The following is a 24668-nucleotide window of genomic DNA, read 5'->3' on the forward strand; positions in this document are numbered from 1 at the left end:
TCCAACTTGATATTCCACATGGTATTTCTTTACATTTCTCTCTATCAATTTAATTTGCTATAGTAGGCATTTTATCTAAACTTTTACACACTATTTCTATTTATAATTCCAAAGACCCTTGACTATCTTAGAATGTATTATGACTATTTAGTAGCCAAGTATTTTAATGCCTAATTTTCCACAATAAACCTTGGTAACACTCTGAAGTAGACATAATAATTGATCAGACTGTTTATACATTGGTAGCCTTAGGCATTAAGTGTAAAAATACCTTACTAAGGCTAAAGAGCCATTCTTCACATGGCTTGAATGAAGATTTATTACAATTAGTTATTGATCAAATTAACTTATAATACAGTTGTCTTTCACCTACTCAAAGAATGAGCATAGCTTTTCCTTAAATAATCTGTGCCCCTTGCAAAATCCATACAAATATCTTTATAGTACTAAAAGTTTAGTTGTAAGACTCATACTGCAGAATGAAACACCAAGATATAGGTTTGACAAGATTCATCCTTGGGGACACTGATATATCCTACTGTTCAAGTTTCCTGCCTCCTGATGCTATTTCCAGCGACTTGCTTCCAGAACAGTTTTAGGAATAGCTGCTGATTTCCAATGAACCTGTCTCATCCAGCTCTTCAGACAGATCCAGGCAGAACTTCAATCATGCTTTGAACTTTCTAAGCATAAAAACTTGATAACAAATACTGAAGCTAGCTTTCTTAAGTCTAACCAAATCTTCTAATTTTCCTATCCATCCCCACTTAAAAAATCCATGCCCCTATTCATCAGGAAAAGGACATGGAATAATGTTATCCCCATTTTTTGGTTTTGGGTGTCTGGTTACAGTTATTTTATAAATTATGTGTAGGTTATCATTTTAAGGGATAATTTGGTAATGGTCATAAATTTAGATAGAAAGGAACCTAACTAGAGAGCTTAGACTTGGGGTTTCTGTCTTTCTTTTCTTCTTCCTTATCCTTTGTTCTTAGGTAATCGGCAGCGGGTTGAAAGAGAAAAGAGAGGTAGAGCAATATTATAAGAAATCAGATATATGGGAATGGATTACTAACTTTATTTTTAAACAAAACAATTTATAGCCATAATCTTACATTGGTAACACTCTTTACATTTTGATGCAGAATTGAAATTATATTTTCTTTCATTGGTATAGTTTGTATATCAGTACAGTTTCAAGGTTTGCATTGTATATACAAAATGTAAAATTAATATTGTTACACTTAGAGAGGCATTGTGCCCATGTAACTCATTTAAAAACAGAAAGCATAGACCAAATCTTTCTAATACATACTACCACAACTGTTTAGAATGATTAAGTAATGAAAGTCAAAGGCCAGATAGTAAACTCAATGACAGTGTACTGTAAACTCAATGGGTATATTAGATTCTAATTTAATTATAATAAAGTGTTTTCAACATTATTCAAGTAGAAATAGCTAAAGTAGTCAAAGTTTAAAAGTTCAGATATGCTATATAGTTTTCACATGCATCAGAGTTCCACAGAATATGGCATTTAAAGTCATTTATTATTAATATATCTTTTTACTAGGAGACATGTCTTCTCTTGACAGTACACTGTTTCCATTTCAAAGAAGATATTGAGCATTATTACCTCCATATGTAGTTGTTCCAATTGTGGCAAGGCAACCACTAGGCAAAAATTGCCCTAATTCATCTGCAGACAAAAAAGAAAAAATACTGTCTAGTAAAAAACACATGATGCAGGATAGTTGACAGGTTAGCTCTGCCAAGATGAAAGAAGCTAGTCTTTCATAATTCTGACTTCACTTAAGGTCAGTCAGATGGTTCTGAGCCAGAAAGCTAAGGATAGATTCTCCAATGTTATGAGGGATATTGGGGACTCTCTGGGCAGTCAACTCTCTCTACGAATTGTTTAAGCTTAGAAGCAATGTTCTTGTGCTTCCTATATATCCCAGCAATTCATTCTTGGATTTTTGAAAAGGTTAAATACTAGTTACAGTCTTATAACCAAACTTACATTGTTTACCATTAAGCAAGTGGATCTAGATTTAAAAGGATGGTTTTCGGATGGTTATGAAGTTAAAACAAAAACATATTTCAGGTATAGAATTGTAAACTTTTTAAGTTAGAATAGATGATAGAATAATTTATCTACGTTTACAAATATGATGGTGTGTACATTATTAGTATATATCATACCTTATAGTTTACATAACTATTATAACTGTGTTCAATGTATATTAGTGAAAAAGATCTTTTTAATGGACGAAAGGGAGATATGTAGCTGCTTGCATGCTAATTAGGTTCTCCAAAAACCTGTTTATAATGTTTAGTAAGACTGATGGACCTTTCCCCCAGTTGGGTTTGATTTTTAAATAAAGTATCCAGTGGCCAATGGCTGGGCAGAGAGACAGAGGTGAACTTTTAGGATTCCTGGGCAAGGGACTGAGAAATGGTATGAAGAGGATCCATGATCCAGGGAGAAGATGAAAGAGAAAGAAGACACCATGCCTGAGAAAGTGAGGGACATAGACCATAACTGACATGTAGGATGGCAGAAAAGTGCCCCAAGAGGGCCAACCAACCTAATGCATCTAGGGTAGCAAAGATGGAATATAGGTTTTAAAAAGTAATAACTACGGAATATCAGAGGCAGTTGATTAGCCATGTGAAAGTTAAGAAGTAGCCCAGACATTGAGCTGTTTAATGAATATCATAATATAAATGCTATGTGTGTGTGTTTCATTCAAAAATAAAAAGCACTGGAGAGGGTTGTAGGAATGTGCTACCCTGCCAGGATTGATTTAAATAGCATTATTTGGGAACTGCTACAACATAGTTATTTTTATTTGAAAAGGCATCTCATACTCTATTAAAATATTTTGGGGAATACACCAAAAGTGATATTGAAATTGTGAAGCTAGATCCAAATGTTACTAAAATTAGTATGTTTAAAGCATAAAAAGATGAACAAATAGTATGGTTCCTATTTTAATTTTGCTTTTCAATGAACAAAAACTGTACACATAGATGAAATAAACTGATATCTACTCTTCTTGTTTCTTCCTTATATTGTATTTATCTACAGAAAACACAATATTGTTGTTACAACTGTGAACAATCAAAGATATAAAAAAAGTTAGACATCTGTAGAGGAAAAATATATAAAACAGATGACTGGCATCACAAAATCCAAAATAAATGAATAAATAAATATGTAAGTAAATATATAAGAGTACATCCAGTTGAGCTAGTATTTCAAAAGAATTTCTGAGTATGATATAAATCAGTTATGACAAAAGCTTTCACAAGGATGTCCTTCCTTTTAGTATAGCTCTTTTATATCCCGCTCAAATCTTAGCTTGCTCAGCAAATATAACATTTGAATTATAAAACAATTATTATTGCCTATTTTCTATAAGTAAATATTTCAATGTCATAATTTTGATAGTTGCTAACTATTCTCTATAGAGAGTTGAAGGTGCAAATGATAGATATTTTAATATTTGGCTTATGTTGCTATCGTTCCTACAGTTTTCATGAGTCACTGGAGACTGAAAAAGTAGAAGAAGGAGGAGGAGGAGGAGGAGGAGGAGGAGGAGGAGGAGGAGGAGGAGGAGGAGGAGAAGGAGAAGGAGAAGGAGAAGAGGGGGAGGGGGAGTGGAAAGAGGAGGAAGAGGAGGAGGAGGGGGAGGGGGAAAAGGAAGAGGAGGAGGAGGAGGAAGAAGAAGCACAAAATTACCATTGGCATGATTGCATATTCTCTTCGGTAATCAATTATACTTTAAAATATATGTGCCATATTGTCTATTAGATCTCATTGCATATCAATCACACTGAACTAATAGCCTTTCAGTACTGGTAAAGTATTTAAAATTGCTCACATAGGAAGGCCTTCTGTTGGAATGTGAAACATCTGGTCTCTAATCATTCTTGAGTTTACTTACCTGGGTACATTATTTAAACTCCTAATTAGTAACTGAGTGATCAAAACTCATGAAGTTATGCATGTCTGTTGCTCTCATTTTCAAAAATTAAAAAAAAAAACTGCCAGTAGAAAATAAAACCAATCATCTTTATCAAAAAATGAACATGTTGAAGTGCTACCTATTGGTATTCATAGAATAAGCTAATTATAAATAAACTTAAAACTTAATTTTTATTATATTGTTAGAAATTGCATAATGTTCCTAATTTTTAAATTAAATAATCTTTAAATTTTACAGATATGAAAATTCTGAATGTTTTTATATATAAATATGAAATAAAGTAACATTTCTAGGCATGAGTTTCTTTGCTACATGTTTTATCTCTCTTAACCTGTTTTCCTTAACATCTTTGTAGTTGCTTTTGTTGCTGTTAATATATATATACATATATATATATATATATATATATATATGTATATATATATGAAATTAGAAACTAATGAATATTAAAAAAATTGTAATAGTTCTGATACGTTCATAACTATCAGGTACACTGCTTTCAGACATACAAAATATTAAATAGTAAGACTACATTATACTCCCAAGACTAAAACTTAACAGCAGACTTGTAGAATACAATGAAGAAAATAATTTTTTTTTCAGTTTTTTTGTCACACTATCAAAAGAATGTTAATACAGTCTTGGTTGTTAATAAAGATTTTCTGCTCTTACATGTACATAGTTTGTTAGTTTCTGTCAAATTTAATATATATTTACATAATATATTTTAATATATATTAGCATATATATTAATATATTATTTGTGTGTGTATTGAGACAACATGATAGTGATAAAACATTGGTTGTTTTTTAAAAAAGTTTAAATAATTTTGAAGATAATAATAAATTGTCATGTTACATCATATTTCAGTATATATAATCCACAGTTATATATGTTTATAAACATTTATCATCTTTATTATTCATTACTGAACGTTTCCATGTGATAAATACTTGAGTTAGAAAAACTTTTATGTTTTTTATGTTTATAATTTCTGATCTTCATTTAATAATAAAATGCGTTACACGATGGCAAATGAAAGAATATGCTGTAAGCATAAATACAGAAGCCTATAGCATTCTGTATTCCTATTAATCAATTACATAATTTCCTTAATAGTAATATTGCCTAATTTTTTTTCTTTTTTTTTTATTTATTTATTAGATCTTTCATTTACACTTCAGATGCCATCCCCTTTCCCCATTCCCCCCACCCTTAGAAAACCCCTGTTCCATGCCCCCTTTTCCTTTTTGCATTTATACATTTTTTAAAAAATGTTAATCATAGGCTTTATAAGTTTGGTATTGTTCAATCAGAGGTGTAACCCACTACCCAACCTAGATATATCAACTATCTTTGACTGGTAAGGATACATGAACATCTGCCTCCCTGTCTCCCCCCTCTATCTCTCTTTCATCACCTAGCTTCTCCCCTCCTTCTTCTTTTCCTCTTCTTACTCCTTTTCTTCCTCTCAGTACTCCTCCCACCTTAGCTCCTCCTACACATCACCCTTCCTGTTAAAAGGAAACTTTTCTCTCAAAATACAATTAGAGCATAATTATGCCAATTTGTACCAGTGAGGTACAAGATAGTCCTAATACCCAGTCCATCCTTTTGTTGACTAACCAGCACCTCTGTCATCTATCCTAACTAAAACACTTAGTTCTGAACCTGGCTTTTTCCTTGGCTTTAGGATGAATGTCAGCTGACGACCATCCACTCAAATCTTTTCTCTCAAGGTAAATAGCTATAAGTTTTCAACCCTGTCAGAAATCCAGAATGACTGAGTTAACTATAATTGTGGGAAGCACAAAGCATAGCTTCTAAAACTTAGCCAATTTATAGAGACCTCTGAACACCTGGACACTTGCTCTACTTCAAAACGTTGGAGCATCTGTTCTTCTGCCTTCTGGCCCAGGATCATCTGACAGACCTTAGTGCTGCAGAATTATTAAGGGCTGATTACTCTGTCTAGGCAGATATAATCTTGCCTAATTTTTAAAGTGAAGTTATGTAACTAAAATGTGCAACCTGAGTATGAATATAATGTTATTCTTTTTTTCAAACAAAATAGAATTAAAATATTATGTCACCAATTCAACTTCATCACACAAGCAGGGTTGATTGATTTCCCTGGCCTTAACTGTAGGAGTTGTTTAATCAGATTGTGACACTGAATGATCATGATCTCCATATTGGAGAATATTAAAATAAAGTAATAAAACTACACAGTTGTATGCAACTCTGTTGTATATATTTGTTTTATAAGTGATAATATCACTTCCTCAAGAGAAACAGGAAAGAAAATTTTCCTTGATTTATTTACACAAAAAGAATGGAGGATACAGATGTTCTCTACTGATTTCAATACAAACAAAACAATAGAAAAAAGACTCTCCCTAACTTACTATTTTAAATTGGTACATTACACAAGATTTTATTCAAGATATCATGTAAAGATTGTCAAGGCTCTTAATTATATTCTCATTACTCATTAACAAATTCCATGAGATCAATGTGTTTTCAGAGACAACATTTAATATAATATGACAACTTCTCTTACAAATTCTTGAATTTAATTACCCAGACAAATGAATTTACAGTCATGCTATTAGTGACTGTATCAAAAGAATTACCAAGGAAAAATGCATACAGTATAAGCCTCTATTGTAATATCTTGCTTCAGATAACTTTCCTGAGGGAATAGTCATGAAAAATGTCTATGAATTATATTTATTTATACTGAAGCATATCAGTATTAAAATGATTGCACCACTGGTTAAGCTCATGTATTCTGCCCTTGCCTATTTATGCAGGAACTCTGGAATAGTAGATGAACCTAAAAATAAATCAATAGTACAGTGTCTTAGAAATAACTGTACTCACAAATATATGATAATTTGTCTTGAATACATAAACTACATTGCTACCTTAATATTTCTGAATTTAGTGAGTATGACTACAAATGTTGTTGCTTTTAATTCTGAGACTTTAAGTTACTGTGCATAAATTCAGCATTTTGGAAAGTACTGAAAAGTAGTCTATAATTTTTTAGCTGATATAGCTCATTATTAATCTGTAATCTGCCATCCAAACTATCAACCAGGATCATCCAGTCCTATGAACTCCCTTATATTATTGCATTGAGATAATCATATTCACAGAAAATCAATAATTGCATATAGAAAATTAAGAACATAATATAATTTGTATGCCAACTAACTACAGATATTGAGGATTTAGGGTCTGCATGTTTTTATACATTATTTTCTAGAAAATTATTGTATTATGTGGGTATCAATGTTCATTATACATATCAACAATCTCCATATATTTACATTTATATGTAAAAATATATTATGCATAACTATATATACATGCTTTTAATAATTATTCCAAGATAGAGGAAAAAATTTGATGCAAATAAGAATTTTTCCTATGACATTCAAATATGATTACTTTCTAGTCTTTACTTAAAAATATAGAAATGGGTTGGAGATATGGACACTAACAATGCAGCTAAGTATGGTATGATAGACTTATAATTTCAGTATTTGTTAGGCATAAGGATTACACTAAGTAAATGCAATACCTGGGCTACAGAGTAAAATCTAGTCTCAAAAAACAAACAAACAAGCAAACAAAATAGTTCCCTTCCAAAATTAAGGGAAATTAGTAAAATTATATTTAACTTTTATTAAATTTCTTGAAAGATTATTCTCTCAAAAAGAAGTGTATGAATGTCCTAATTGTTGTTAAGTCATCCCAAAGACTGGCTATGGCTTCTCACAGAAAAAAAAAGCTAATGTTATGAAGAATGTCAGGATTTACATAAGTTAGGAAATTATTATTTTATTTATATATTATTGAGATTATTAATCAGTGACTTTTGGGATATATGACAACAAAAAAGACATTTTCACTATGTCATTCAATTCATGATTCAAAGTTATTTATATTAATTTTTCTTTCTTTGTGACCTTTGATAATTTGTATACTTGTTCTTTTGTATCCTGTGAGATAATTACAACCTAACAAACACTGGCTTTTTTAAGTATCCATCAGCTTTGGGAAGTCTCTGATCATCAAACTGTGAGTCATTTAAATACTCTACCCATCTTACATACCTTTTTCTAAGAGTGTGATACATAAATTTAAGTGTAAAAGTGTGAGGATTATATGTATATAAAATTGTAGAATCTAAGATTAGCAAAAATATCTTCATAAAGACATGTCATGCATATTAAATTTTCATTTTGGGAGACTGATGAATGGAAAAAGAAGGTAGGAAGGAAAACAAGAATGAAGGAAGGAAAGAAGGAATGAAAGAAAGAAAGAAAGAAAAAAGAAAGAAAGAAAGAAAGAAAGAAAGAAAGAAAGAAAGAAAGAAAGAAGGAAAGAAAGAAAGACAGACAGGAAGGAAGGAAGGAGCCAGCTTGGTAAAGAATTAGAATGAGTATTGAAAAACTGCAACAATTCTAATGTATAAAATACTACAATTCTTTACTTAAACTAAAAGTACAGTGAAGATAGCTATAATTTAATTGAAGTACAAATACAACAAATTGCATATTTTTCTTTCTGTTCTCTAAGCACTATTACTGGAAATGTTACAGAGGGAGTCATATATAGTAAGATGGCATGTAAACAGACAAATTATTGACAGTTGAGAGACTAAATAAACAGAAATGTAGAATAGAGTCGTTGGATAAATTGTACTGTTGTAGCCCTGGTGAAAGAGAATGTTCTTTTCCACAGAGCTCTTAGCTACTTTTAAAGACACATTTTAGCAGTTTTTCAAAGCATTTGATCTGAGTATTTTAAAGCTGAGAACAGTAAAAGGCCAGTAGTAGAGGGACTGGGATACCAACCTAGCCACAAAAACATTTGACCTACAGATTTGTCGTGCATGCAATGATAAATGTGGCAGAGGACTTGTAGGAGTGGCCAACCACAGATCACCACAGTAAAACATTAGCCGAAGCTAGGGAATAATGGGGGATTTGAAAGATGAAGGTATGTAGGAGCCAGTGGGTCAAAGAAACTATAAGAACATAACTGACAAAATCAACTAAGCAGGGTTTATAGAAACCCACAAAGACTGAAGCCACAATCAGGGACCCTGGATGGGTCTGAGTAGGTACTCTGTACATATGGTATGGCTTGCAGCTTGCTATTCTTTTCAGATTTCTAGCAGTGTGAACAAGGCCTAAGGAGGCTGTCTGTGACTCATTTGCCTGCTCTTCTCTGACTGGGTTGCCTCATTCAGCTTTGATATGAGAGTATGTGTCTGGTCATATTGCAGCAAGTTATGTCATATTTAGTTGATATCCTTGGGAGCCCTGTTCTTTTCTGAAGGGAAACTAAGGAGAAACAGACCTGGGGGAAAATGGAGGAACAAGCGAGAGACTGGGATGAGAGATAAGTGAGTGGAACTATGGTCATGATATTAAGGAGTTATTCTGAAGAAATATTGTCATATAATTTTTATCTTTATAATATATTTATTTACACAAAATAAGGGTATATGTTAGAGCATTTCATAGCAAGAGGATTCTGGGTTTTTTTGTTTGTTTGTTTTGTTTTGTTGTTTTTTTTTTTTTTAATGTCAAATGTGTAGTTTTAAAGCCTAAATCAGATCTCTGATAGATTCCAGATGTCGGTGCTGTGGTGAGAGATGTTGCAAAGGAAGGACAAAGTGCCTTGACATTACTGCTTCCACTTTCATTCTGTTATTCTATATGATATAGTCAATGGCTCTCGGTTGTAATTTTTCTTAATTTAATTTTATCTTTTTTACTTATTCACTTTATATCCTGTTCACTGTCCTCTTCTAGGCTACCTTCCTCCCCTCAAACCCCCAACAATACTTTCTCCATCTTGCTTCCCCTTCTTCTCTGAGTTTGTAACTCCATCTCTATATATTCCCCCACCCTGACATTTCAAGTCTCTCTTTTCCCACGAAGGCCTGAAAAGGCAGCCCAGCTAGAAAAATATATCCCATTGACAGGCAAAAGCTTTTGGAGTAGATCCCTTTTTAGCTGTTTGGGACTTGCATGAAGACCAAGCTGCATATCTGTTTCATATGTGCATGGAGGCCTAGTTCCAGCCTCTGTAAGTTGTTTTGTTGGTGGTTCACTCTGAGAGCCCCATGGGTCCAGATTAGTTGACTCTGTTTGTTTTCCTGTGGAGTGCCTATCCCTCTGGGCAATCCTTCCTGCTCTTCCATAAGAGTCCCCAAGCATCATCAACTGTTTGTCACAAACAGTTGCTTCTCAGGGGACAACCATGCTAGACTCCTCTCTGCGCAAACATTAATCATTAATAGTGTCAGGGATTGGTGCTTGCCAATGGGATGGTTCTCAGTTATCTTGAGCAATCTTTAACTCTTTGATCCTTGCTTGTGTTTACATTGAGAAAAATATCAAAGCAATGTTGAGTGAATTATATACATTTTTCATAAAACATTTTAAATCTAAGATTAAACAGCAATTATAATTTTACTCCTTCATAATTAACAATTAGATCATGCAGTTTGTCTGCCTGAGATTTGAAAATGCCAAAAGACGCATTTTTAAAGAAATAGCATCTAAAATTGTGTCCTCTCCCAATGAATTAATAGCATTTTTCTAGTTCTATAATATTGAGCCAATCTCCAAATCTATCAATAAGCCTATTGTTTATCTAAATTTAAATTGGCTTATCACAAATTTCAACTTTCAACTAGGTAAATGTCAAGTAACTCAAATAGTAAAGTTTAAAAGCTACCTGTCCAAAGCCAGTAGGCTCAATGATTAAGTAACAAAATACTTCAACAGAAATATGCTGTTTGAAACTTCTGCAGTTGTTACAGGGGTAGGCTTAAAGCATTTTTCAATGCTCAGTATATATTTTTCTTTTAACTCTTAGCATATCTTCAGGTACACTAGTCATGTTCCTGTATAACCAGACATATCGCTGGCATTCACTTTTCCTCTTAATAACTTAGTTCTGCATGGCTGAACCTAAATATCAAATATGATTGGAAAGACACAGGGTGCCAGTGTTAGAAAGGCCTGTCTAAAAGGTTATGAGCTGTTCTGTAAAAGTTAGACAGGGTAGTTTTGCATCCTTCCAGTAGAATATGATCTGTTTGCTCACTAATTGCATACCTTTTGCCCCACATGGGCCTCTCTGTATTTTGCGGTTAATGCCAAAGTGAAATAAAAATAAGTTCTTTCCTTAGAGCCCTGCACAATTTATTGTCTTTCTCCTTTTTGACATTTAAGAATGATTTCATTTTCAACAGTAGTGGGTCATTAAAGAAAAACATAATCAAGATGTTTCTCTTCTCCTTTCATATAGACTCAATATTTGTCCCTTTGGCATTTAGAAAAACATATATAGAAAGAATAACTTTTTCTTTTCTTTTGAAATTTTAACATATGAATGAAATCTTAAAACAAAGTGTTATTCTTTTTAATTGACTATATATTTATATTTTATTGTTGACAACACAAAATATAAAACATATACAGTGAACTGAATTGTAGATTCTAAAAGTATGTGCATGTCCTCTTCTAAACTTGGTACCTGAGAATATAATTATTTTTATAAATATAGTCCTTGGCAATTCTATCCTTTTTAAATATGATTAATCTATAGTAATAATCATTGTATATAAAGAAGAAAATAATATTTAAACCAGTCCAAGTCACTATAACTTAATGTTCTAAGGATACAAGAATCTTTTGAAACCAGGGACTGAGCATGAAACAGCCAAGTCTAGAGGAATTTGTCAAAAAGCTACTGCCTCTCTCTGCATCATTTCTGCTCATTTATCTGTCCATCTCCTCTTGCTGTGCCCATCTTATATATAGGTTGAAAATTCCAAGATGCTGTCACTTTTCCTTGTTCCTCATAGTTCTTACTATAATACAGTAATTTGGTGGTTCTAGATACTCTGAGCCAAGCACCATAAGTGATGTTTCTTTGCCCAGTCCAGGCTGATGTTGCAAATTTAATACGTAGCAATCAAATATGATGGGTTTTCTCTGATACATTCATAAACCACACACACACACACAAATACAGATCCATATGTACACTTAACAGCTTATATCCATCAGTTTTTTAAAAATTTACTTTACAGTGAGCAGCACAGACTTGGAAAAGCAGTCTTTGCAAATGTAATTAACCGAAAACCATGAGAAGAGCCTCTTCTGAACATATAATAGATATCCACTTCAATACATTTGCTGCTCTTTGTGTGTATGCCTGTATATAGGGTACCGTAGACACAATTTTCTTTGAATGAGAATGTGGAGGTTTGTGTGGTTGTAGATGTGTGTGAGTGCATGTGTGGAGGCTAAATGTATGAGTCCATGTATGAAGATCAAATCCTGAGGTCTAGTATCCTCCTATGTCACGTTTGCTGTTAATTGTTGAGAGAAGGCCTCTCACTGAATTTGGAAGTCAGCAATTCCAATAGGCTGGCTGGCCAGAAAACCTCCAGGTTTTTCACATATCTGCCTGCTGACCTCCACAGCATCTTACCACTTGCTTCAACTCTCCAGTCCTCAGCTGCTATTCTCCTAAGAGTAAAGAAGCAAGGCAAAGTTTAATATAGATAAAAAGCAGGAAGCCAAGGGGAAGCTGAGGCTGAAAAGGTAGTTCTGAACCTATGAGTCAAGTAACACCTAGGAATATCCAGAACTCTAGAATCTCTTAGGGAGATGTAGATTCTTCTAGCATTTTTGCGATCATTTCTGACTATGTATCCAGGATGGCTTTCATCTCATAATCCTCCTGTATCTGTCTTTCAAGTTCTGGCATCACAGATATATATCACAATACATTGCTGGGAACCAACACTTTCTATATTACAGTAGTATGGATATTAGGTCTCTAGGATGTGATGAGGAAAAAAATTCAAATTTCATTCACAGTATGATTTCTTACTTTTAGAAATACTCTCTTATACTGTCCAATTCCTCATTAAAAGACATTGTGAACAATGCAAATGCAAATTAATTTTCTTTATTTTAAACTCTTCCTAATTTGAAAACAATAATTAGCAAATCAATCATTTGTCTTAAAGAGCATCTTCAGCTGAAGACTTTCTTGAAAGAGAAGCACTCATGCAGATAAAGATTTTCCTTATTACCCATTCTTTCTTGCATTTGACTTTGATTGTGCTTGGGAGATGATATAATTAACAAGATTAATTAGTAGTCAGCAGAATATAGGCATATTTCCCCACATTAGCAAGATGCCAGTATCAAAATGCTGAATGTTTAGTGAAATGAGATCAAAACACATTCTGTGCTTGTTGGGTCAGACAAGTCAGTGAGAACATACCATTTTGGGTGTATGCTGATCTGCAAAATTTAAAAGAGGCAGTCAGATGAAGGGGATGGAGATTCATTAGGTTTATAAAAACTCCTTAATTGCTAATTAGGTAGGAACACATCAAATTCAAATTAGAAACAATTAACTCGTTTACTCCTGACCAATGAATAATTAGATAGAGAGGCCATCTGATACAGCTGTGATATTTAGAAAGTCTTTATTTATTTATTTTGTATTTAGGAAAATCTGTGTACAAAGTGTTTCTTTGCATAAAGTAATTTCACACTAGCAGAAGCAACAATGTGGAGAATTAGGCTGTTTACTAAACACAGCATGAGGAAGTAAACTGTTAACTCAGGGTAAGTAGTGATCTGTCTTGAGAGCACTGACAAGTTATTAGTGTTAGTATGTTACTCAATACTCTGGGTTGACTTGAACTTCAATATTTTGTACCCCTCTAAGACAAGATCCATAAAAACATGGTGGAACCATATGCTAAGTCCTAAAAATGCTTGATGCAAAAGGAAAAATTCACCCCACAGTTTTCAATCTATGAAACTGTTGAAAGATGCATCATCATTTTTTTAAAAAAGAACTGCATTATGCTGTTAGTTATTTTGAGTACAATGTCATTGATACCTCTGTGGAAGATGTATACTGGAGTAAAGACTTAGCTGACTCATTGTCATGTGAACCTTAGTCCTATATAGACCCAGAGGCTGACATGGGACAATACATTACTGATACCTAAGAAACACATGCTTAAGAAATATTTTCCTATTGCTATGATAAAGTAGCATGACTAATGGAAATTATTAAAAAAATTTAATTTGGGACTGAAGTTTTCAGAGGACTATAGTCCATGATGGCAGATCAAAGGTATGATGTCAGAAAAAGTGGTGAGCTTACTTCTTGTTCTGAAAGTAGGAGGCAGAGACTGAGAGCACATTCAGATCCACATGGCGAGACAAGGACCATAGTGATGGCATGTTGCATTAGAAACTAGAAGGTAGATTCAATAGCAAGTACAGACTAGAGAATGTCCCTTTTTTCCTACTGGTCTTAATTCTCTTGAAGCACCAGTAACCATCCCCACTAAGGCCATTTGGAGTGGGGAGATGAGCACTAGCCTTGCGGGAGCAACAGCACCCCAGTTGAGATCCAAAGTCTTATGGAAAATAAATGTGCATTGTAGAGGCTATATATGGTAGTCACACCAATCCATACTGCTCTACCAATATCATCCTTATGACATAGACACTGGTAAAAGAGAGAGCTTCTTTTCGTGATTTATTTGATCTGGAGAGTGGTTTGCTGTTGCTGTTGTTTTATTTCATTTTTATTTATTTTTTGTTTTTTTTCCCTTTTTTTTCCTTCTGGATCCTAAGACTAATTGACAGTTGCTTTGAGTAGAGTACTGTCTCTGACAGATCCCATTGTGTGTAAAGCTTTACTAATTTGTTGCTAGACCCTATTTTCTTACATATTTGAAAAGGCATCCATCCAGGAAACTGGCAAGGACTGTAGTTAGACAGTTTAAATGAAGACAACAAGCAAATGTGGAAAAGAATTACTCCCAAGAATGCAAAAATCCCAGCATCAGAAAAATATCTATGCCTCTAAAAGCAATTAGGAGGAAAGAAGTTTATGTTGCATAACAAAATAATAAACTGCCATGCGGTATGTTATGGCATAGTATATGATAAATCTGTATTACATCAGAACCTGAATAAATGAGGACTTATACATTTGGCCTGTAACCAACTAACTTTCACAATGCTCAAATGTGTTATACAGGCTACAGTGAGTGAGTTCTTACCAACAGTGCTATTTTGTGGATCTTGAGTGTTATATTACTGATAAACAAAGCAACATGTGCCTGTTAGTACCATAGTGACATCACAATTATAGGTGCAGCTAACTGCTTTCTTGTTGAATTGAACCCCAACATCACATGAAGAAATTCAGATCTAATACTGTAAAAACAGGGCAAATGTGGTAGCTTGACATACCTATGAACTCCACAAGCAGCAACTGTTATTATTTTGTGAATTGGATGTGAAATGCCTGTCAAACTCTTTTCTACACTTTTGGTTTCTGCACATTGACCACAGATACTGAAAGTCTCAATCTTGGAGTGAAATTTATTTCTGTGGTGAGCAATGGCTACTACTGACATTCATTACTTGCCAAGGACTTGAGTCTAAATCTCTACTGCAGAGACAAAGTGGTTCAAAACTCATCAAAGAACAAAGGAAAAGGAGAAATTTATATTTTTCCCTCAATGTTTGATGAAAAACCATTAAAAAGCTGGCAAAAAAAGAATTAGAGAGACTTGGAAGGGGTAGAGTTTTGTGTCATTATTTCTACTGCTGTAAATGTTTATTTTTAGCAGAAAGAGGAAGCCTAGCAGACTCAGTGAGATACTGTAATTTTAAAAAGATCAAACATTTCAGAAACTTATGAGGTTCACAATGCCCATGTTCAATATTATATACACAGTAGCATCTGCTAGAGAAAGAAATTCTGTAGCTGAACAAGATGTTCAGGGAGCTCAAGGATCTGCAAGGATCTGGGATCACACATCCCAGAGTGTGTTTCTTGCTAACTCATTTGCCTCTGATTTACTCATGTCCCACAAGTCCTCACTATGATACTGTGAGTAAAACTAGTAAGACTCATGAATTATGTTAAAATTGAATACAAATCGTATTTATTCTATCTTTTTAGCTCTATATTGAATTTATAAGTGTTAGTTTATGTTTCATATTTCTCTAGAAAATTCTCACTCTAGATCATATAAATTAAGATATAGAATATAATAATATAATCATCAGTGAATAGTATATTTATACTGTGTGTGGCAGGAACTGTTCACAACAGTGCATAAAACCAGTCTATAATATGTACTCACTTTTCAAAAGCATTAACACATTAGGTGGACCTCAGTTTTGAAGAACATTTATTGAATTGGTATGTTTTATTTAGGTTTTTATTATGTTAGTTGGCTTTTCAACCAAGATAGCAACAATTGCACATATATCTCAACTAGTAGGACCTCCATTTTGTTTGAATAAATGTCCATTCTTGAAATGGTCTCTCCATCAAACAATGATCTAAGTTGTCACTTCATCTGAAAAAAAAATGTCAAGATTATCTTTGTGTCTGGTCTGTACTAAATTCAAATAGAATAAAAATAATAATATTTTGTACACAAGATAGGGAACATAAGAAGCTGTATTGTGACCAATGCTTCAATAAAAAAACATAAGTATTAAGTGTAAAATGAATGATAAAGCTTTCAGATACTATAAGGCAATAATAAGGACAGTCTGCATGACAGTCTTGTGTTTTGGATCAACATCTAGATCTCCTTTTTTCATCTCTCAGCCTTTGACAGCATCTAATACAATGTATTGTTCCAAATCCGTTTATGTAGTAAATTAAGAGCCTTGAGATGTGGCCTTTTAATATTGTTTTAAAAATGTAATAAACTAATTCTTACAAAGCAAATTTCAACACAATGCTGCCTGCTGAGTCCTGCTTGGCCATGTATGAAAGATGGAGTGGCATGGTTCCTGCTCTATGAACAGAGTCAGGATGGCATGTTGATGGTTGCTGTGGGTGAAGGGCTTGTTTGTATAATAGTGTAGATAATTTTAAATTCCTCCTTAGAGTAATGTCCTCTCTACCAAGGTTAATGACTCCATGATAATCAGAGACAGCACAAGTCCAGGAGGTGAGGGTGTATCTTTAACTCAGCAAAACGGTAGAATCCTGTGACCTCCAGGTCATCCCTTAAAGCTGTGGGAAAGATCTCTGAAAATATGAGTTCCAAAATACATGATTTTTCAACTGTTCAAAACATAAGAATGCAATATGAATTGTATAAGGAGCTTCATAGATCTAAAGAAACAGAGGCAGCTGCACTATGAGCCAGCTCATCAGTATCTGCTAAGGAAGGAGATAAAGACATTGAGGTAGTGGTGATCACAAGTCAACTATGTGTAGATTTTTGTATGTTTGTTTGTATTTACTACTACTACTACTATAAAAGCAGATATATTTCTGAACTTAAGATCAGCCTCGGACAGAGGGAGATTTGGTCTATAATTACAGGGCAGAGTCCCATTGAGCTATTTTATTATCTGTGCTTGTGCTTGCAATCTCTAAGAATCAATGAGCTAGGAGCTGGGGTCCTGGAATGTTGATTTATGGGATAATCAAAAGGGAACCTGAGGTAATGACTGAATTGATGTGTAAATAAAAATGTAGGTTTTTGATATGAAAGAGATGGGTACTCTAGAGAGATTTTAGATTATCAAGAGAATGGTGTCTCAAGCAGACCAGAACACAGAGAAAGCAATCTGGAAAGCTGCTTTAGCAGAACATAGCTTATCTCAAATTTTAATATTTCCTTAAGAAAGGGTTTAGACTGTATTTTTTATTTTTTGCTCAATCCCTGAACAACAACAAAAAAAAATCCTTTAAGTTTAGGTCCATTTGACTTTAATTTAAACACATAAGGTAGATATGTCTGTAATTACAAACTTACATATTGGAGGAATAAGGAATAAACAGAAAGCACAATAAAAATGTAATTACAGGAGCTGATTCGTTTTTTTCTCTGAAAGAAGTTTATGTTGGATATGAAAGAGCTGATTTCTATTATTTTTTATGATTACAGTATTCTATTTATATTCTCTTCACTGAATTAATTTTCTTGTCTAATGCTAACCTTACTAAAGTTCATTTTAAAATACTTCAATGAATAGAGTACATAAATCATCTCAGTGAACACAAATTCTTGTATGTAAAATTTTGTAGAGACCTTTTTGAAGATTTTTGAATGGTAAACAATTTAAAGGATTAATACCCCATCATTTTATTTATCAAGTTGAGAAAAAAATAGTTGTCCTTCATACTAACTTAAGTGTTTTAAAATATTTATTATAATAATCCAAAATCAATATGCAGAATTATATATGGGGAGTGAGATGTGTATTATTAAGAAAGACTACTAACAGCTATTTTGTTTGCCTGTCACTCTGTGAATTTAATGATCAAAGTTTCAATTTTGAATTATAAAGTAAACTATCTTGAAAGGTGTAAATGTCTAAATTATAATAAGAATTCCAAAACTATTGCACTACAATACATGTGGACTATAATCTGAGAACTTACTTAACTATATGAAAACAAGCTCACTAATATTTTAATTCATATTTCCAATTAACTATATGTTTAAAAGTAATAAAAAATAAATGAAAAGGGCAGTAGTTGTGCAGCATGTATGAGTTATAATTAAATATTTAAATTCAGTAGCGATTTTCAGTCACATTGTTCAAGGCCTGTTATTTGGGTGGTTGAGCTGTAAGATTTTCTGAAGAAACCCAAGATATTGAATAGACTGCTAGTGTGTCAAACATAACTCTTGTACTTTTAATTAACTTGCAGTCGATATAAGATACTTTTGTATTCCCATTTATTATAAGAATCTAGAACCTTCCCCTATAGGTAGAACCCCAAATTTCTTTCCAAAAGAATAATCTTTGCTGGGAACATAGATATTAAATTATAGTTATATTGGGGATAGGTTGATAAGTATCAACTTATTTAAATTCTTCTCATATAAACCCTGGACTATGTTTATCTATATTATGATACATTGGAAAACTGAGAAACAAACTTTTACCTTGCTGCTTGCGGCTTCTGATAATTTATCACAAAGATATATTAGAAAACATAAATGCCATAAGTTAATGGGACATGCAATGAAAAGGAAATTGAGATTAAAATTCTTATTCTCTGAGTTCTATTACAAAATTCTAAACTTTTGTGGATTCTAATCTAACTCTTGGTGTTTTCTGTAGTTAAAATAAGGGGAAAATAATATCTAGTCCACAAGTTAGAAATTATTTAACTAACATATGCACTAAATCACAAAGCCTAAGATGAACTGTCCAACACAGTAACTGCTATTAGACTAAACGTAGTATCGCAAAAATTAAATGTCCTGTTTGAATGTATAAATCCCTGAGAGTATTTCTTGTTTTTCCTCACTGAACATCTTGCTCCTGAGATAATATGTCTAGACTTCTGTTTCTTGATAATTTACAACAGTACAAATGGCTCCTATAACTCCACTGCCCTCTAGAGAAGCATTCTATTAATTATAATAACTTTATACAATCCTTGTGTATGCTTTTATTTGATTATTATAATACACTCAGATTAATACACAGTAATGTAGTTTGACTATAAATTCTTTAATATAAGTCATATTTGATAGATAGTAAGAAAACTCTGGGGAATTTTAGAAATTGACTCTATAGAGATTTAAGTTGTGTGTGTATCTGTGTGTGTGTGTGTATGTGTGTGTGTATGTGTATGTGTTTGTGTGTATGTGACATATATATATATATATATATATATATATATATATATATATATATGTTTTATCTCTAAATTTTTGTGCTTGGTATAAAATCACTTGGTAAACAATCACCTATCATCTAAAAAATCACATTTGTATGATCCCTGATGTTTGAATTGGAGTCAATTGAAAATGAATCATGCCCTTAAATTATGATAAGGAAGCTCATTCTTTGGAAGTCTGATGGAAATAGATTGTATAGATTTTTTTTCTTTTCTGATTGTATTTTTCATTGGATATTTTATTTATTTACAATACAAATGTCATCCCCTTTCCCCATTTCCCCTCCCTAGAACCCCATATCGCATTCTCCTTTCTCCTTTATGCTTTTGTACCATTTTGATTACATGCATGTATTAAGGTCAGTTTTAGGTTGAGGGTCTAGCAATAAAATAGATGCAAGTAGTCAAGGAACAAGCAAGACAATAAACACAAATAGTCAAAGTAAAAGCAAGGCATTAAACTCAATTATGTAAACACTCCTGTGATCTCTGTTTCTAAGGGCTTATCAGAATGACCTAAGTATCTGAGCCTACTTCTCTGTCCTAGTCCAAGGTCATGTTCATGTCTGAAGCTTACTTCCTTGTTCTAGCCTAAAATTTAAATTCCTGACTGAAATTACTTCTTTTTTCTAGCCTAATATTTAGGTTCCTGCCTGAGATTAATTCTTTGTTCTAGCTTAAGATTTAGATTCCTACCTGAAATTATTTCTTTGTTCTAGCTTAATGTCAGATTCCTGCCTAAAGCCTACTTCTGTGTTCCTGACCAATGTCATAGTCCTCCCAAGCAGCCCATTTTCTTGGCCTTGGCCCATGTCAGATTATTGCCAAGCAGCCCCAAAGGCTCTCTGCCATTCCCCCTTCTGCCAAGAATGCCTTCCTTACCTAGAATGGAATATGCATTATCCAAAGCAATGCACTTCTGTTAGTTCTACATTTTATAGTGGTAGTCATTATAATTAGGAAGAAGTTTAATGACACTTGCAGTATATTTGGCATAATTCTAACACCTCTTGGGATGTTTTAATGATACATAGGAAGCTTATGAATTTCAAGAATGCTGCTCTCCTGAGTGTTGATGTGGTAGATACTGCAGATAAAATTACCCATGGCCTGAGGTCAGTATTTCTATTTTCATCAAGCTTCAAAAATTGCATATATAGCTTGATCATGCTACCTCTTTTTGTCCTGGGAATACTTTATTCCTGCCCATTGTGTTAAAGCTTTTCTTTAACAACATCAACATGTTGACAACCAAAGTACATGGCTTGAACCTGAAAATGGACTACCAGACAGAGTTATTAAATTAACAAGCTGGCAAGCCAAGGAGGGGTAATATTCTGCACAGAGCCTTACCAACCTAAGACTGAATAGATTTTTATTTGTCAAAATCCATAAAGAACACAGCTAGAAAAATATACTTGAATCATTGTACTAGGAGAAATTAAGTTGGTACTGACTAGAAAATTTCTGTTGTACCATGAAACTTTTACAGTATTGAAAGGTGCTACATATTCTATCAAAAAATACGAGCAACCTTCATTACTATATATCTATGAATGCTGTAAGTTGTAATAATAATGACTGGAGAGAAAAAATATGAATTGGGACAGTGATGGCACGAGCATGATGTTGAAAACCAAAACTTCATGATTAAAATTAAGATCTACTTTTCAAGATGAAACCTACACTATTACAACTATCAAGCCTGGAAACTGTAGGTATATAAAGCATAATCCTAGTGTAGACACAATAGTATCATTGTTCTAAATGGGTATAATAGAAAAGTGACCCATACTAACATTCCTATATTATGCCCATACATATTGTACACATATGTTTTATCCATAGATCAATGTGTCTGTCAAACCTCATCAGATAATCTTGATTTTGCATTAAAGAATGATTAACATATAGACCCATAACTGCTGAAGGTAAAAATACTTAAAAAGTGTTGAATAGTTAGCCATAAGTAACACCTTTATATCATACTCCCCTCCAATCAAGTATTGGAAACCATGGATGAAAAGGATGTGGGAAAGAATAAGAGGCAGGGGCAGTGGCTAACTACAAAGAATGTTTTGTAGACCTAATATGATAACTACAGACAGAAACTCACAGTGGTTACAGTATCAAAAATACCTGTAAAACTCATGCCAAACTAAATTTCAGTATGATAAGGAGAGGAGAACATAAAAATCCCACTCTTTTTGTAGCTATTGTCAACTTGTATTTGCTAGGGAAAAGAAAGTCATTTGTTTTTCTAACAGCATTACCCTTGACAAGTTGATCATGATCAAATGGAAGATAAGCTACATATTAATGTCGAGATATCATACACTAGATTAATTTTCTTTTTTGTTGTTGTTGTTGATAAGCAGAACACAAAGTTTTGTAAATAAAGTTAGAGATAAGAATCTATAAAGAGTTGAAGCATGAACAAATATAACCAAAACTCATTGCCAATATATGAGGGATTATGCCTTTTGGCAAGCCTTATCAGTGGCTATCCCAGAAAGTCCTGCTTTTTATTTTATTTTTTAAAGAAAACAGAGGAGGAATAGATTTGAGGAAGAGAAGAGGTGGTGATGAGGCCTGGGAAAAGTATACAAAGGCCAAACTGAAGTAGTGATATAATATCTGAGAGAAGAATAAAAAAACAAACAAACAATGATACCAGTAATAAAAACAAAAACAAACAAAACAAAACTGAAATCTAAAAAACCAGAAGGAAATCTTCATTGTATTAAATTCTCAACTAAGATTTCAATTAAAAATTTTCTGCATAAAAATAATAAAGTATTATTAAGTGCATACCATGCATGTCATTATGGGTCTGAGTTACTTAACTCAGGATAATATTATCTATTTCCATCCATTTGCTTGCAAATTTCATGATGTACTCATTCTAAGTAGATGAGTAGTATTCCATTGGGTAAATGAACCACATTTTCTGTATCCATTCTTTATATTGTGGGACATCTGGCTTGTTTCTAGCCTCTGGCTATCACATATAAGGCCACTACAAACTTAGTGGAACATGTGCCCCTAGGGCATGGTGAAGCATCTTTGAGTATATGGCCAAGTGTTAGGAGCCACGTGAGCATGATAGCATCCGCCATTACAAGATGTAACGGGTATCCTGTCCTCCCACTAGTAAACAACTAACTATGTGGGTGCAAAAGGCAAAAAGCATGCCAAAGTCACTGCCCATCCCGGGGCGTATTATGGGTAATGAGTGAACAGCCAATCAGAAGTGAATACGCCACTCTAGGGTACATATAGCAGTGCCTTTTCTGGGCTTGGGGTCTTTCCGCTTCTGCTGACACAAGAGTAAAGCCTCACTGTGGTAACCACCCAAACACCACCTCAAGTGTCTCTTTCGCGGGCGAAGGGGACACAGAGGGGCTCGGAACATCTGGCGTTGAAACCCGGGATCTTCAAGGCGCCACAGAAGACTCCCCGAGACTCGGGGCGGGTTAAAAGACTGAAGGATCGAGGTACGTCTCTGAGAGATATGTTTGGGGTGGAAGCTTTCATTGCGGGCAGATATTCACCCATTGCCACCGCAGCAATAGTTGGCCTCTTGCTTGCGTTGCTTTCGCTTTTAGCTTTTAGCTTTTAGCTTATTGTGTTGTAAAGATCCAGCTCACAACACAGCTATTAGTGCAAGTCAAGAGGTTTCAGGAGAGGTCCACTCCAGAGTATCAGAAACAGGGCATGTTAGCTGGCATCAGGCCAAAGAGCTTGGAAAGGAGAAGCAGGCAAAAAAACCTGGGCAACAGAAGCAGGCAACAGAAGCAGGCCAAGGTCATAGGAAAGAGTACTCAAAAGGAACAGGGGCCACTGCAGGGCCTATTAAGGTTAAGGACCCTTCACCGGCTGATGAAGAGAGAGTGGAGTTCGGGGGGACCCCCTGTACACCATTAAGGAGCCTGCTTCCATAGACCTTAGCAGCTCCGAGGAAGACCTAACGCAAGGAGAGGAAGAGAGCCTAGAGCAGGAAGCAGCTGCCTATGCAAAAAATAGCTGTTCTGGGATAAGACTAAGAAAGACCTTGAGCCCCTAGGCCCCGGCCTTGCCTCCCGCCTATGCCTCGGGCAGCGCCTCTAATTCATTTCTCAGCCCAGGAGATTGGAGACAACTACAGCTTGCATTTCCGGTCTTTGAAGCGGCAGAAGGCGCTCCTGTCCATGCCCCAGTAGAGTATAGACAGGTCAAAGAATTAGCTGAGGCAGTACGTGCATATGGAATTGGGGCTAATTTTACTATATCCCAAGTGGAGAGATTAAGTACAGCTGCTATGACACCAGGAGACTGGCAGGACACAGTGAAGGCGGTACTTAACAATATGGGCCAATACCTAGAGTGGAAGGCCTTGTGGCAGGAGGCACTGCAAGCACAAGCCAGGATTAATGCAAACACTGAGGGACAACAATTATAGACATTTGACATGCTGACTGGAGTTGGTGTACTCGCGAACGACCAGACCGCTCATCCCTGCCAGGTCTACGTACAGATAGCATCAGCTGCAATAAAGGCATGGAAGTCCCTCCCTAGGAAGGAAGGCAGTAACCTTTATTTGTCCAAGATAATTCAGATATATAATGAGTCTTTCTCTGACTTTGTGGCCCGCATGACTGAGGCAGCTGGCAGAATCTTTGGGGAACCAGAGCAGGCAATGCCATTGATAGAACAGATGATCTTTGAAGATGCCACGGCTGAATGTTGTGCAGCCATTGCTCCTTGGAGAGCCGGGGGGCTGCAAGACTGGTTGGGAGTCAGTCATGGCTTGGGAGGTCCCCTTGCTGGTGCTGGACTTACAGCAGCAAACTTAGAAATGGCTGCAGTCCTCCTTAAAGGTCAGAATCTCGGAATGCTTTGCCTGTGGGAAGGCGGGACATATG

This window comes from Arvicanthis niloticus, chromosome 2 (genome assembly GCF_011762505.2).
Source record: "Arvicanthis niloticus isolate mArvNil1 chromosome 2, mArvNil1.pat.X, whole genome shotgun sequence".
Taxonomy (NCBI): domain Eukaryota; kingdom Metazoa; phylum Chordata; class Mammalia; order Rodentia; family Muridae; genus Arvicanthis; species Arvicanthis niloticus.